We start from the raw sequence: 17101 nt of genomic DNA, 5'->3' as shown, positions 1-17101 counted from the left end.
ACTCCTGAATCACACGTCCAGCTCGCAGTTAGTTTAGATGATATCATTAATGCGTTTGCCGAGATTAATCGTATTTGCCAATCACAACTAGAACAACTACGGAAAACAAAAACACAAAAACACATCGAGGTGTTAAATCAACTTATATCAGACATGGAATATATTAATAAACGAATCGTCGGGATAATATCTGCTAACAGCGATGATAATAAGCAAAAATTCCTAACCGAGTATAATATCACAGAAGCCGATTTACCCGATTTTAGGTTTCCAGAATACAACGCGCCAGAACTAAGAAAGTCTCTTAATGATTTTTTCGCCCCATCAACTATCCTCAGACACGATAACGGAGATGGTGGTAGGCATATTGCTCCATACAACGTAAATATCGCATCAGTGATAGCGATCAATCTAGTGTGTGATGTTATCGAAGGGAGTTATCAGGTGGATACCAAGCAATCAAATCAAGCTCAACAGGGGTATATCCTTTATTCGTTTTCACCAACAGCCCCTCCGGGATTTTTAATCGTTGAGAGTCCGATTAATCCGGTCTATATGCGATGCCATGATCGGTTTTTAACGAGAATTAATTTCAGACTTACCGATCAGTCAAATAACCTAATTGATCTGCAAGAGGAGGAGTTAGTGATCACTCTGTTTGTAAGATCATAAAGACCCTCATTGTAAATAACCACTTAGCAGCAGAGGGGGCAATGACATCGACGCGGTCGTCGATGTGCTTACCGGACGCTGACGACGCTGGGGATCGACGCGCAGAAGGTGTTAATTAAACCAAATGACGTTTGGACGATCCCCCAACGACGACGTCGTTTTTTTTTTACCAGGCGCTGACGACACTAGATCGTTGAGTTGCAGAAAGTAATAATTAAGCAAAATAACGATTGGACAAAATGTCCGATTCGCCCCCCCTGCTGCTAGTATGGCTACCATGGCAGCCAGCTTAAAAATCTTGCTTCTCTATTCCTCCTGAACAGAAAGCCATATTGACAATGGGCTTTTGCTCTTATGAGTTTTAGTTGGTACCAATGATCTGACTTTTGCTGTGGCAATCTTGGAAATCTTGTTATTGCTACTTCTATATGGATGGTAGTAGTGAAATTGGTGAAAAGACTTCCTGTGATATGTAGTTGGGCCTAAGATAAAATGGTACCAATGTGATATCCAATATGGCCACAACCGCAATGGCTGCTTTCTTGATAATCTTGTTGTCACTACTGTTTCTAAAGGGAAATGTATATCAACATGGAGTTTTCAGGAGAAGACTTCTAATGAGGTCCAGTTCTTCCTAAATGAAAATAGTACTCAAGTGATATCCAATATGGCCACTATGGCTGATCGCTTGAAAATCTAATCACTACTACTCTTAAATTTAATTCATACTGACAGGGTTTTCATGAAAAGCCTTTTTATTATGTCATGTTAATTGTAAATGAAAAGGGTGCCTTCCAGTATGGCCACCATAGTATGCATCTTGTAAATCTTATTGATATTAACCCTAAATGGAAAGCCTTATTGACATTGGTTTTTTGCCAGAAAGACTCCCTTTGGTGTCTAGTTGATCCTAAATGACAATGACACTGATAAAATCATGTTAGCCCTGCTACTCCTGAATGTCTGTTCACATTTACATGCTGTTTTCTAATGATGTATTATTGGTCCTAAATGAAAATGTTGCTGATCTTACATCCCATTTGTGACCCCAGAGGCTAAAATAAAATCTTGTTATTGCTCAAAATGTCAGAGATGATTTCAATACTCAGCAGTTACAAGAAAAAATGGTCTTACCTTTACATCCTAATTTTGGGTTAGCAATGCATTACTCCCTTCGAGGAAACCTCATTTATAAATGAAGTGAATTTTTGGTAACTTATGTCATTGATTTAAAATGTGTCAGGATGTTAAAAATAATCTTTTACAAACTTTCTAATGTGTGCTGCAGAAGAAACATGAGTTCTTCCAGATACAGAGAGATTCAGAACAGCTGACCATTGCTTCATCAGCCACATCTGCACCCAAACAGACATCACAGCCAGATATGGAAGAAAGGACAAAGTCTTCCAAATCCATCAAGGTTTGAATTTTAGCTTTGACCTGCTTGACCAGTTTCTTCTTTCCCATTATAATTATTGAACTGCATCCGTCACTAAAAACGAGTATTGCTAATGTGCATTCTTTTGTTATATCCTGAAAACATCCATATTATTACAATTTATATTATTTTGAACAATTTAAATGGATCCCCTATCAATCATTAATAGTGAGGTACCAAAAGTAATGTATTCTACTTTGTACCTTTTTTATTCATTTTTTTAAAGAGAATTGCTTTGATAAACATTGCAGTATTTGGACTTTTTGTTAAAAAAAATGGATAATTGTACTTTGTTAAAGTTATAATGAGTATTTAAAAATGTCAATATCTGCAACAGAAAACTGGCATGGTCGATTTAAAGCAGGTCGTAAGTCATTTATGATTTCCCAAATGTTATGCATATTTAATTGTGTGCTTAACTTTTGTACATGTCTGTAGGTTGAACTTGAGGCTATGTAAACAGAATGCCTATATAGCTAACTTTTTTCTATTATTGTAAGCTGTAAATAATTTAGGCATTTGATTTCATAACACTCTAGGTCCAGTCAGGTTTACAATTTAGCATGGAATTTACCATTAGAATGACTGACATGTAGGTCAGATAAAGATGTGATAAATAGGGATTTAACAGATAAATATTTAATATCTATTTTATATTAGTCTCTGGGAATAAATTCATGATCAGAATTTACAGCAGTTTTGTTATAATTCAAGAGAAATTATGTATTCAAATACTCATTGGAATTATTAAAGTGCTCGATCATTTTTGGTTGTATGTATACTACTTTGTATTATTATTGTGAACTCATTCAAAGATATTCTGGAATGCATCATTGTGTTATATCTTGAAATTCTAGACTTTTGGAATTCATTTGAAACCTTCTGTATTTTTGGACTTGTTAAAAGGTATTTACGATTATTTGGGATTTAATTCACAAAAATGTAAATAAATAAAATGCTTGTTGATTTTACTTAAATTGTTCATTTCACATCTTTCTGTTGTATATTTCAAGACAGAGTCATAGGACAAGGTTGTCACAGAATTAAACAAAGAAATAAATTGGTTTTGCCTTAGAACTATTCGACTATTTTTTCTCTAATTCTGCCCGCCTTTCCTCTGTTTCTCTTTTTTTCCTTTCAAGTTGTTTGGTCCTTTCCATCTCCTTTACCCTTCCATCCCTCTCCTGGGATTGTTCTTCCATTTCTAATTCCCTTGCCCTTACCCTTTCATCCCTCTCCTGGGCTTGTTCTTCCTTAATAAATTCCCTTTCTCCCTCATTCCCAAGTTCTTTGCCTAAGGCGACCAAGTCCTTAAGGGATGACATGATTAATAGTAACAAAACAAATTTACTTTTACAAAAGAAACTATTCCTGACGAAGGCAACCAAAACAAAATGAATACGTATTTATACTAGACCCACAGATCTAGAACTAAACAAAATAAACACCTACTTGAAGATTATCTTGTCAAGAAGGTCACACTCGAATATAAACTATAAGTGTAGACTTTCACAAACAATATGATGACGATTCACTTAATCCAAAGATTCCACTTCTGACACCATTGTCCCATAATAGAAAACGAGTGGGTCTTTGGACTAAATGAATAAGACAAACACAATGTAAGAAACATGGAAATTTATGAATTAATAAAGAAAAATATATGATGGAAAAATACAATGATTCTCTCACGCTCTCAAACATACGATTGACTCAAATAACCCTACACAACATTCACATATCGAAAAATAAACCATAAATATTAAATCAATATGAAGTACAGATCCAAGAAACCTCATGGACTGCTGATGCGCTTCAAACAATATTTTACACTATAAGAGAGATTCACATAATCTCGAATATGAACTCTATTAAGATTCAAAATAATCTTATGAACACAACTAAGATTCAAAATAATCTTATGAACAAAAATAAGATTCAAAATAATCTTATGAACACAACGAAGTTTCAAAATAATCTTATGAACATAAAATAAGCAATTGGAACAACAATTTAACAGAACGTATGCTTCTAGACCCCTTGTACAGTCGCACGATTCCTTGGGTTGGCCCACACTCTTATCGGCCGCTCGCACCCTTTATGGATCCACCACGTGTACAGTCATACGTATACACACGTACAGACAGCATACAGCACCCTTTTTAATTTGCTACGTCTACGTCCGTGGCACAGACAGACGTACATACATACATACGTATCGACAACACGCAGCCTTAAATACTCTGGAAACTCCAGAGAGCTCTAAACAACTTTAGACAGCTTCAGACAGCTTCAGACAGCTCTAGTCATATTCACAGTCACATTGATAATCACACTTCACAGCGACAGACACAATCAGAGTGGCAGTCACAATCACAGCGACAGTCACAATCAGCTACAATAAAACCAAATTGCTCATAATAATAGTTTCTGTATAATCCCTTGAGATATGATAATACTTTAACCTCTAATAGTGACTTGTAATTCAAAGTTCAAATCTGCGTTGTAATAAATACATTATTACGTGATAAGACATTACAAACCGAATAAGCTTCGCATATCAAATGAAAATGTAAATTTAACACTTACCTCTATGGCTGGAGAACAATGGAGAGCGTACACTCCTTGACGTGATCCAAAACAACCAGTGTCGGTTTTAGAAATTGATCATGCTTAAATCCATAGGAGAGTGAGCAAAAGTCAGGGTAAAATACCCAGGTTTAATGTATACTACTTTGTATTATTATTGTGAACTCATTCAAAGATATTCTGGAATACATCATTGTGTTATAGCTTGATATTCTAGACTTTTGGAATTCATTTGGAACATTTTGTATTTTTGGACTTGTGAAAAGGCAGTTACGATTATTTGGGATTAAATTCACAAAACTGTAAATAAATAAAATGCTTGTTGATTTTACTTAAATTGTTCATTTCACATCTTTCTGTTTTATATTTCAAAGACAGAGTCATAGGACAAGGTCTTATATACTTTTGTTGTTTTATAATTTTCTTTTACAGGACTGTTATTGTAATTGTAAAAACTGTATTGGCATTTTCTTTTTCATTAATTAGTAATAGGCAAAAGTCAGAAACACCTTATTTTGTGTCCAATCTCTCCCAAAGTTAACAGCATTTCAATGAGCCTTGGTAAAAGGTGACATCATATTGATTTGATGCATTAATGCAATGATCAGCTGTGATTTTTAGTTGAGCATTAAGTGCTGATTTTAAAAAATCAGACATCTTTAACTCAATAACTCCTGGAGGTTTTTGCCATTTTCGCATGAAGTGTGAGTAGGAAACACATTTTGGGGGCTATTTCTGAATACATGCTTATTCATTGACTTCCAAGAGATTTCTTGTTAACCTAATGCCTAGTTATGTTAGAAACGTCGTTTTTATTGGCTATTTTGCTCGCACTTGAGCAAAAGGGTAACAGTTGCATTGTTTTAATTTTTTTTTGCTTAACGGACTCATCATTTTCGTATAAAGACCACTTGCCCTACTTATGCTTCTTTTTGCAAAGGTTCACCTATCTGTGTGCAGTTCAATCTGCCTTGCCTCTGAGGCCAAAAGGTCTAAAGTCCAGACACAAAATCAGATTTTGACACCACAGGCTAATTTTTGGTGAAAAAAAATTGGGTCCAAAAAATTAGGCTTTTCCTTCTGTATTTTGTAATGCAACTAGAACGTCCAGATTGTTTGGTATCATTGTAGAGCTACATCTGTCTACATGTCAATAATACCACACACATGACCTTGACCTTACAGGGCTCAGTAGTAGACTACTACATCCTGTCTCGTAAACATGGCGCCAGGGGTTAATGCGTTAAGAAAGATTTTGGTATAACACACCCTCAGACACTTTTGAATGGAATAATCTTAGAAAGAAATTATCACTAATACTGGAGACAGCGTCCTTGTTTAAATCGAGTAAGAAAGCAGTTATTGCAATGCTGATGACCCAGCCTCATTTAAAATCCTGTTAGAAAGCAATCATCACAAATAATGAAGACCCATCATCCTTGTTTAAATCAATTTAGAAAACAATCATCAATAATACAGAAGACAGAGTATCCTCATTTAAAATAAAAGTTGGAAAGCAATCATCACAAGTTCTGAAAACCGGCATACTTGTTCAAATCAAGTTAGGAAGCAATCATCCCTAATACTGAAGACCCAGCATCCTTGTTTAATTCCCTAAATTTTAACATAAAGAATGAGTATCATCACACTAACGTAATATATTGTTTTTAGCATTTAGTGCTATATACGTAAATAAACACATGTTTTGTATAATGTCCTACTGGAAATAATGTAAGCTTGCAGTTTAAAGTGGGGAAAAATCCGTTAAGCAAAACAAACAGACAGAAATTCTTTTCAGAATGTAAATAAAAAGTTATTATACAACAATGCAAACCTGTTATTATGTGCAGTAATTAAATTTTGGAGTTTATCTGTATACCACTGGCAGGGCTCAACAACAGTCAACACGTTTGAAGTTATGTCGACACTGCTGGATTGGATATGTGATGCACATTTACGATACAAAGTGACAGACCAACCTACACGACCAGTTGAGAGATTTTCATCCCCAGAGTTTCTACAGGAAAAAGTTCTGAAGGTATACACAATACAGAGTTAAGCTTGTAAGTTTCATGGAATGCTGAGTTAAACCTTTCAGTTAGTAATGTGTATCCAGTCCTTGAGACTGTATAAATTTCATATTCTTTTATTCCTGTTTATTTCTATTTCAGTACAGTGCATGAAGTGAATATTTTATAATAGAGCAAATATCTTTCTAGTTGTTCATTTTATATGACATTAAAGAGATAAAATAATGCCCAGTCCAAAGCTTACTGCCTTTCTTTCAGTAGGGAAGTGTCCTTTCATAATGTCATACCTCTTTTTCCAATCTTCTTTTTTGGTGGCCTTTGACTTGGATGGGTTTGTCATCCATATATGTATCTATCCAATATGATCTTAACATTTTTTGTTACCATTTGTTAAATTGGATATTCATTGTGGTATTTCCACATCTGTACAGACATTATAATTCATGGAAAACACACAGGAAACATATATTCAACTTAAAATTTGTTTTTTTTTGATAATATGTAATACTTCCTAAATAAAATAAATTTGAAAGTAATTAAAGAGCATATGAGGTATAAGTACAAAATATAAAGCCTAATCCGTTTTATTGTTATCTAATTTGAAAAACTCACATGTACTAGTTTCATGCATAAAATTATGTTCACTGAAGGAACATTCAAAGCATATATAATAGTAGTTACTATTTGATTGAAGTTTAATTCACAATCTATATCAGCCTTTTATTATTTCAAGCATTGTGATTACTTGATATGACTAATATAAATAATATTAATTCATTGGCCTGTCTATCAAATAAAAGCATTCATCTATTCATGCCAGGACCGCTCTGGTGGCCTAGTGGTTAGAGTGTCCGCCTCGGATGCAGGAGGTAGCGGGTTCGAACCCTGGCCGAGTCATACCAAGACTTACAAAACTGGTGCTAAGAGGTTAGTATTAGGACTGGTCCGCCTGGTGTCAGGATAATGTGACTGGGTGGGACATCATGCTACATGTCTGCGGCATGATGACACAGTGCTAAACATCACTATAAACCGTCACACTGCAGACATCGTAGCGATATGACTGAAAAATTGTTAAAGTTATGTTAAAAATCTAAATCACACATATTCATGCCAAATTGTGAATTTTGGAGTACAAAAGTTTCGTAAACACTTAGTCGTGAGAGTGTGTGTGAGTGTGATGTAGATTTTTAACATAGTTAAAACAATTTTAGTCACATCGCTACAATATGTGCAGTGTGGCAGTTTATAGTAATGTCTAGAACTGGGGCATCATGCCGCAGACATGTAGCATCATGTCCCACCCAGTCACATTATCCTGACATCAGGCCGACCAGTCCTGACGCTAACCTCGTAAATCTGAGTCAAGCAACGCAGCTACTAGTTCCTTTTTGATAAGTCCTTGGTGTGACTTGGTCAAGGTTCAAACCCATGATCTCCTGCATCTGAGATGGATGCTCTATCTGCTTATGCCACCGGAGGCATGAGGATAATCTAATGAACTTTTGCACATGTCTTTGAATGTGTATGATAAGGGCTGTTCCAGCAAAACACATATTCCCTTGGACGGCACTTTAAGAAAAATTTTTTGCTGGAGGTTGTGTTTCAAACTATTTTGATTCTGACAGTAGAAGGTTGGTTAGGAAAATCACTTCTGTTGTGGGTTGTGTTAACAGAATGAGAAATTGCTGGTGGGGTTGTCAGAAATAAAAGAATATATATTTAAAACCGCATCCAACCCCCTCCTAGTAGTCTAACGTGAATAAAACATTGGGTCAGAAAATGATGCCAGTACACGCGAGTGCACTTAATTTGTACGAATTCGCGTACTTTTAAAAGCAATGATACGCGTAAAGCAAATTACGTCGACGTCGCGGATATAAAACATGTGCTTTGCGCTGTATGCAATTTGTATTAACTTTTAACTTTAAACGTGCATTTCGCTACGTATTTAGCGCTGCCGCAGCTCCTCACAGCGCTTGATGCGACATCGAGATATCTGGGTACTTCGGTTCGAAATGAATGGTTGTTAAACTAAATTTGATTGGCCCCATCGGCCCTGGAACAGGCATGTTATGGTAGTTTTAGCCTTTCCTTCATCATGGACGTTTTACAAATACGTGTTTCGAATAAGGGCCACACATGAAAAAAAATGGCTGAATCACAACAAGTTTTGTCCTCAGACGACTTTTTCAGTCGGCAAATACTGGCTGGTGATAGCAATGATGACAGTGAATTTCATGTATATCGGTCTGTTGGACATTGGGAAAATGTCACTGGAAATTCCAGTGCGATTTTGAGCCCTAAATGGATGTTGAGTGCGAGTCCGATGTACGTGTTGGATGGACAATATGCCGGTTATATTTATTCAAGATACGCATGTCTGAACAGGCAGACTATGGGAATTTTGGACTTAAAACCCTAATACAGCATTATGGAAGAGAAAAATCTGGCATAAGAGGCAGCAAAGCACTAATTCAAGGAAGGGAATCTTTGGCAGAGTTCATGTTAGTGAAAACTGACAGAGGTCTCGGAAATGCTTATGATCACGCGTATTTGGACGCCAGTTTTGTTAATTTAGGTGGGCGGTAAAATTCAAAGACTTGCCAGTCCTGCTTTAGTCACCTGCATGTTGGGAAAATGGGTTGATCAGTTATCTGTGCTGATATTTACAATGACAGCCTTTAGTGGCTGAAAGTACCCCCCCACCCCAAGTCATCACCATTATAAGAGTACATCAAAAGAACATGCTGCAGTAGCTGAGCGACAAGATCAAAGGCTTTGACTGGCAGCTGGGTGGGAGAATCTACTGATATTTACAGTGCTTGAATTCAGAGGCAGAAAGACCCAGAGATGGACATGTTTGTCATTTATAACAGTACATCAAAAAAAAAAAACTTTAGCTTTCATTTTTGTGTTCATTTCCGAGTGTAACAAAATAAGCAGTGCAAGTGACCTCGGAATCATGACATGTTGAGACTTAGACTTGAATGAGTATTTTGGGGTTCAACTCCAAACTGATGAAGATTGTAATGAGATTCAAGAGAGTGTTAAAGTTGCTAGAACTGATACTTTGGAAGGGACAGTAGCCAAGTGTAAGAAAATGTGTAATGCCTAGCTTAGTGCTTTGCATACGACCTTCCTTGGATCGAAAAAATTCAGACTCACTCTGATGGACAAACAAGAGCTATGTCAGTGTTATAAAGAATGTAGAAATTAAACTCTATGGCAACCAGTAGTTTTTATAATTTGCATAGTTTTCTGGGAGGGGACTGCAACTTTTGCTGTTGGGACTCATATTTTTACCAAAATGGGAGCCATGGACTCTTATTTTTAAAATCCTAACGAGACCTCTGGTTCAAAACGTTTATTTTTGGAACAGAGATATCCAAGAAAGAATACCCATGGGGCCATACCTGTGAGATGTTGACAATTGCACAACCATAAAGAAAAGTAACTTTTTCAAGCTAGTTATGCATATACGTTTCAGACAGCAGGCAATGAAAGGAGTTCACAGCACAAAATAATATTCATGCACAGAGGAGGAGGATCACATTAAATTCAGAAACAATAACCGATTAATGCTCATAGGGAACATCAGCGAATCCCCATACAACATAATTAAGTGTGTGTAGGTCTCTAGTTGGCAGAACCACTATGGCAACAAAAGAATAAAGAGACAAAGTTTCATATCATGCAGATGTATGACCAAATGATGTACATGCTTTTTATGTGCAAGAATTAAATGACATTAAACATAAAAGACTCACTGATCTTTGTAAACTCAAAGCAAGATTGATACAATTTGTCCTGTTTGTGTTCGGTTCTTCCTATGTATATTTTGATAATGGTGGCATTTTCTGCAGACCTTTTGGCACTTGGTTCCAAGCGATCATTCGCTATTTGTATTACAAATTGGATAACTAAAAAAGTCTAGTATCTAGTACACTAAATTTTTAAGCAGTGTCATTAACTAATTATGAAATTGATGAAAATAATCTTGATGTCATTCTGATGTATCGAATCTTTACTACACTACTAATCTGTTCATCATGATTCTTCTTTTACCATCTCCTTTAGTCTTACTGGTACCAGTGCTTTTAATAAAATTGTAACTTCTATTTTTTTGCAATCTAAATATTTGTAATGATGTGTTATTGTCAAAAGGTAAAATGTGCTTAGTATTGTAAAATCTAAAACTATTTTAATTAGCAAGGGACTAAAGCAAAAGTGGGCAGAATTATTGTCATATTACAGACTTGTTAGAAATAATAAAATAGTTGTACAAGATGTATTTTTGCAAAGTTGTAGAACTAGCGTCGTATTGTCACCACATATTCTACTTAAGTAATAATATCATTATTTCTGTATATTCCTATCAGTATTTTCCCAGTGGTAGTAATTTTTTGATCTGATGTTCATTTCTTGAGTAATTTTTACACATCAAGAATTCTCACAGTATCATTAAAAAAAACGTAATCTGTACCAAATTGAGTTGTTTGAGAAGAAATTAATATTTTAAACCCCAAAATCACTGAAGCTAAGAGTTCTTGCATTAAAGTCTCACAATAAATGACATTTGAAGTAGCCATGATAGTAGTTTAGGATGCAACTGTACTAATTTCACCTTTAGAAGATCCAAATCTTGAATGTGATGGAGGAACATAGCTCCAAAATAAACGCATCAGTTTTAGAACCTGTTCATTGACTATGAATCAAGTATCCGAGTACAACTGACTTGTTATAATTTTTTTTGCTCTTTTGACAACAGTGTAATTAGCTGTCAATCATGGAGTAAGCCTATGGATTTCTGCCATCCCAGCCAAAACCCCACCACAACCATGTGACCATGCCCAATGAAATCACAGTAATAATCGCTATACAACTAGAGATGACATCTCTTCGAGAATTTTGATTTCAGTAGAGCCTTAACAGAGTGGAACAGTAAGAACGATTGACATATTTAAGTGTTAGGGAGATATTTAACAATGGCTATTCCTCCCACCGCCACTTCCTCATTGGCGACCACACACACACAAAACTTAGAGTAAATCCTGAAATCTTGGCAGCATCCCTGCAGGGGAGATAACAACTATTCGATTTTATTGGTCTCTGGTTATCAAATTGTATTTCTGTTACTTGAACATTATCTTAAAGTATGTTCAGTCAACATGGTCGAAAAAGGCTTACAACCATTGAGAGTTGTTACATGATTCGCATTGCTACAGATGTGAAAGAACAAGAACCATGCTATAAATCAGTGAAGATAAAATAGAGTATATATGGGTTTGACTCTCCCTGACTGATTGATAATGAAAGTAAGATTTTAGTAAAAACAATCTTTTGATTTTGAGAGCTTGTCCTACTTATAACTGAAAAAAGTGAGGGACATTGATTTATTAACATAATTTCAGTCCCTTTACAGACTGAGTTTGGATAACTCATTACTGAAATCAGCAGCGGCAGTATTGAAAGAACACATTTCAAATTTGTATAGATCCAGAAAATGGAGCGGCTGTAATGGTTTTCTTTTCAAAAAAGCTGTTGTCATAGATGTGTCTATACTGATACTAATTTGATCATGAGCACTTAAAATTTTAAGTCACTGAATTTTAATATCATGGTGTTTGCACGGGTTTACAGTAGGAACTGAATTAGTACAGAGAGTCCTGAACTCTTGGGTTTTGTGCAAAAATATGGAATCCAAGCAGAATTCATCCAGAAATGTAGATGTTTTCAATCTTGGATTTAGTCTCCCCGTTGCGTTTCACACTGATATGCATATTCACAGAACATTTGTATAGTAGTAGGAAAAGTAAGTGAGAAATTTAGATACATATCATACACAAGACAAATAGTATGTGGGGGGACAAGATCATAAGAACAGGCTGGAATGGAGAAGTATAATAAAAACAATAATGATTAGAAGTGTGCCTCTTTTTTTATGTGTGCAACATTATTTTCTCAGCTTCAGTAAGAAATTTCATCAAAAGGAAGACAATAAACGGTGTACAATTAACTAAACCAATATGACTTTAACTACTTAAAAGATGTATCAAATCGATTTTAAGCCTTCTGGTCTGTTTCTGTCCATTCTGGTGATATGTCCACTGAATCAGTATGGTTGGAAAAATATTTGGCAAATTTAAAAAATTTAAAATCTTTTGGCAGATTATGATTATACACTACTTCTGCCTGAGAGATGTGAATAAGTTTGTTTCTTGGCTTGTTGATTGTGGTTGTTGCTCCATTCAAATGCATCACTAAAAAACATTGATGCAACCAATATCTCATACTTTGTTACAAATATTTATTACAGATATTGGTGGCTATAGGCTATAGCTTGAATAAGTTATAACAGTTCTAGCTGGAACATGGAACATTGTAAGATAAAATGTAAATGAACTAATATGTAAACTTTTCGGCAGTGTGTGATACTTGATTGCTAAAGACTTTTCCATCTCATATGCTCACCATGAAAAATCCATTTGTACCAACTGAAGATGACTTTTAGGTAACTGTTCGAAAGACATAATTGACGTTTTTCAAAGGTCTACAAACATTACTCCAGTAAACATTGTACAGCTGTGGCAAAAATGATTGAATAGTACCTTTGCTGCTGTTGCCACAGTTGATTAGTTGGTTGATTTAGTTTGGTTTGATTTTTTTTAACAATATATTAGGTTGAGGAAGAACCCCGAAAGACCGCCAACCTAAATCTGTTGATCATTGACACAAACTCATTCTGTGAGATGTGCAAGTGATGTAAAAGCAAGCACCTTAGTACACTTGGGCACATGGAGCCTCTGTTGATTTGACGTTTATCTCTTACAGCCGAAGTCATTTAGACACGAGATCTCGGGTTTCAGAATATCAGTATGGCCTTTACATTATTTTCAGATTAAGAGAATCTATATATGGCAGCCAGCTTTACTGCTGAAGAAAAGTCCTTTTTGAGACACCAAACACCACTTATGTAGAACCACTGACCTTCCACAAGTAACTGGCAACATTCTCTTTTGCACACTGGAGGCAAGTAATCACATGACAAGCATCTTGTACCACTGCCATAGAAGCCCCGCAGATCTGTATCACAAAACAAATATCTTACACCACTCTGCCATGAAAGCCTTTCAGACCATAGGTATAAGTCTTGTATGAAAGACTAGAAGTGGGAGATAGAACCCGTGACAACTGGATTGAAAGTGCAGAATGTTACTGCTACTCCATCAGTGATGATGACGATGCTGTTGACAATACAGCTAACTGCAATGACATTGATTTTATGAGTACTCTGGGAAAAATGATTCATCTATTTTTTAAAATCTAACTTATGATATAAAAATATTTGACTTGCTATATTTTTTATAACTTTAAATTAGTCTTGCAACAAGGCATGCAAATAAGACATCGGTAACTGAAAAAGATATTCTTACAAGAAATGATATTGTGTAAAAGGAGACAGAAATAATGCAACATCACTTCACAGGCATCGATGGTTTTTTTCTGACAAATCAAGTATTATAAGTTTACTAAAACATTTATTGAAAAAAATAATAACAAGGAATCATAGAATCTGACCACACATTTAAAGCAATACAAGATTTAACTATTATTCTAATCAAAAGCAACATGCCTGAGAACAAAGAAAAATAGCAAGACATAATGATCACTTTTGTAAACACACTTTAGTAAGGATACAAATTCATGATTTCTATTTTGGAATAGAAATATATATTGTAAAATCTATATTCGTGGATGTTAAATTAGTAGATATTAAGGGACTGATCAATGACATCTACAAATAATAAGCCACCATGAAAATTTGTGAATTCACAGTATCAGAGACATACTTGGCTGACAGACAAACAAACAGACAAAAAGGACAAAAGGTTGATTATAATGAATGAATACAAATAAAATGATCTATAAGAATTCAGTAGATTACCTCCATTCAGCTGTCATTAAAATCGCTTGTCCGATACCCAATACTAAAATCGCTTCTACCGCTGACTAATTCATAGCCAGAAATTGATAAAAAAAATACATTTCTGTATGGGGCAGTGTTTTTAGATTAAAACACATCTTACGGTGGATCATAACTTTTTTTAATTGCTTCTGTTGTGGGTTGGTTGAATTTGAAAGTGCCTTCCCCCCGGGGTATATGTTTTACTGGAACAGCCCTAAATATATAATATTCCTAAGGTGTCCATTGTGTGTGGTCATGCTTTTGAAAGTCTGTATTTGTTTATTTTGGCATGAAAAAATATGTTTTATAAAAAAAAGCACAGGACGTGCTACATTATGTTTGGGGCCTCCAGTTTTTCAGTCTATATAGTACAGTTGAAAAAAATGTTTCAGTAGTTGAACAGTTAATCGATCCAGAAAACGCATCAGTTGGAATGAAATTTGCATCATGCTCATTAATTGTTATGATAATTTGCTACAGATTCTCCCCTCACTGGTGGAATTACTGAAGGAGTATCCTAGTCAGAACCTTAAGCTGTGTCTGCCATGTTTGCAGTTTATCTATTGGGCTCTGGTTCATGTGGAACACAATCAGGAAATACAGGTAAAGGGACATACCTCACCCTGGAGTTGTTTTTAAGAAAGAGAGATAACTAAGCTGTTTTCAGTCAGAATGAGAGATTGCAGAGTATCCTGTGGGGTACACATGAGCTTGTAGACTACTCCAGAGTTCATGTATTGTATGTGTTTTCTGTATTGAAAAACATTTACCTAGTAATCAATTTCTGATCATTGCTAATATGGCAAAAACATTTAAAGCAATTTAGTTTGTACAAAGTCTACCGATGAAAAACATCCATTTCACTATATGCTATGCCTTTCTCAGACATTTGACAATGAGACAACATATTTTCACTAGAAAAAGCATTTTTGATATTTCACTTAGACATATCTTGCCAATCGAATCATGGTTTGTATGATTAGAGGGAATTAAATATGATATAATTATGCCCACACTTTAGTACAGGGGATTTGGGATACCCCTCACCCATATTCTGTCCATCCATCCATCATTGTTGTATTATCTCCACCATTTAAATTAAAACTTAATCAAACGTTTTTTGGGTTTTATCCAGTATGGTAACCAGACAAGAACATAATTTTACCAGTGTATCATGTAGTCCCTGAGAGGGTAGTGGGATAAATCAAGGGCGAATTCGGGTAAACGTCATGCATATAGTTTAAATAAAGTGACATATTTGACAAGTTACTACCCTAGATTCACTCTTGATGGTGTGTTATGTCAACAAAGGAGCTTTTGAGACAAGAAATGGGGGTATCTGTGTCTATCCATCCTTCCATCTGCACAATAATCTCAGTGCAACTATTCCCCCAGGTTTTGATGAATTGTCATTAATCGTGGTGGATTAAACTTAAAATAGTACATAATGTAATGGTGATCATAAATAAATATGCATGTTGACCACTCTTTGTACTCAAACTGTTGTCACAAGGGTCATGCCTTGCTCATATTCTTCATGGTGTAGATGCTGGTTGCAGGAGAAGCAGAGGTACGTTTACATGTACAAATTACACACCTTTCCTATATATTAATATCATAAACACTTCTGTTATTTGGAATATATATTTAAAGGGGAAATGAATAAAAACTATGAAATGCCTGTGAAAGTCAAAAATGCTCTAGCCAGGGTATCTAAAAATTCTGACAAGATGTTATTGTTGTGGGGTTTAACGCCATTTTTCAGCACACGATAGGCTATGCATGGCGGCCAGTATTAATGGTGGAGGAAGAACCTGGGAAAAACCACCGACCCGCGAGAAGCTACTGGCAAGCTTTCTCACATACCCACATTGGCCGAATCCTTGACTCGAACCGACGCAGACAGAGGTGAGATGGCAGTGATCCATAACGGAGAGCACTTTAGACCACTTGGCCACACGGGGCCCCCTGACAAGATATGATTATACTTGTGTATTCATGCTGAAGTAGCAGTTCACGTTATCTGAATATGTTATAAAGATTGTACCAAACTGAGAAGACATGAATATCCAACCCTACATTATCAAAAGGCAGCAATCGGTTTTTGCATAGATTTTCAAAGAAAAAAAAGAAATCAACAATAAACTCTACTTTATAATGGTATATTGTAGGTTTATTTCAGTTTTGTTTCCTCCTGCTATGATTTAAATAAATATATGCTGACTGAAGAAATCCAAATTTTCTCATGGTTTAAGTCAGTATCTGTCTAATCTGAAAAAACAAGGTGATACTGAGTTGTAACATGTATGACAGAGCCATAGTTACTGTAGTTTCATTCTCTTTCAGTGTTATGATTTTATGATAAAGTTTTTTTTTTTAGCTTTTGAAAATCAAAGACACCTG

The 17101-nt window shown here is 35.4% G+C and overlaps 1 pseudogene; it reads left to right on the top strand.

The window, feature by feature from the left end:
* The window catches only part of LOC149769954 (coiled-coil domain-containing protein 138-like), a 72672-nt pseudogene that overhangs the window by 41562 nt on the left and 14009 nt on the right, over positions 1-17101 (top strand).

Source organism: Sinohyriopsis cumingii, unplaced genomic scaffold (genome assembly GCF_028554795.1).
Source record: "Sinohyriopsis cumingii isolate HCF-2022 unplaced genomic scaffold, ASM2855479v2 utg002947l, whole genome shotgun sequence".
NCBI lineage: Eukaryota > Metazoa > Mollusca > Bivalvia > Unionida > Unionidae > Sinohyriopsis > Sinohyriopsis cumingii.
Note: the sequence above shows the minus strand (reverse complement) of the source record. Positions and strands in the feature narration are given on the sequence as shown.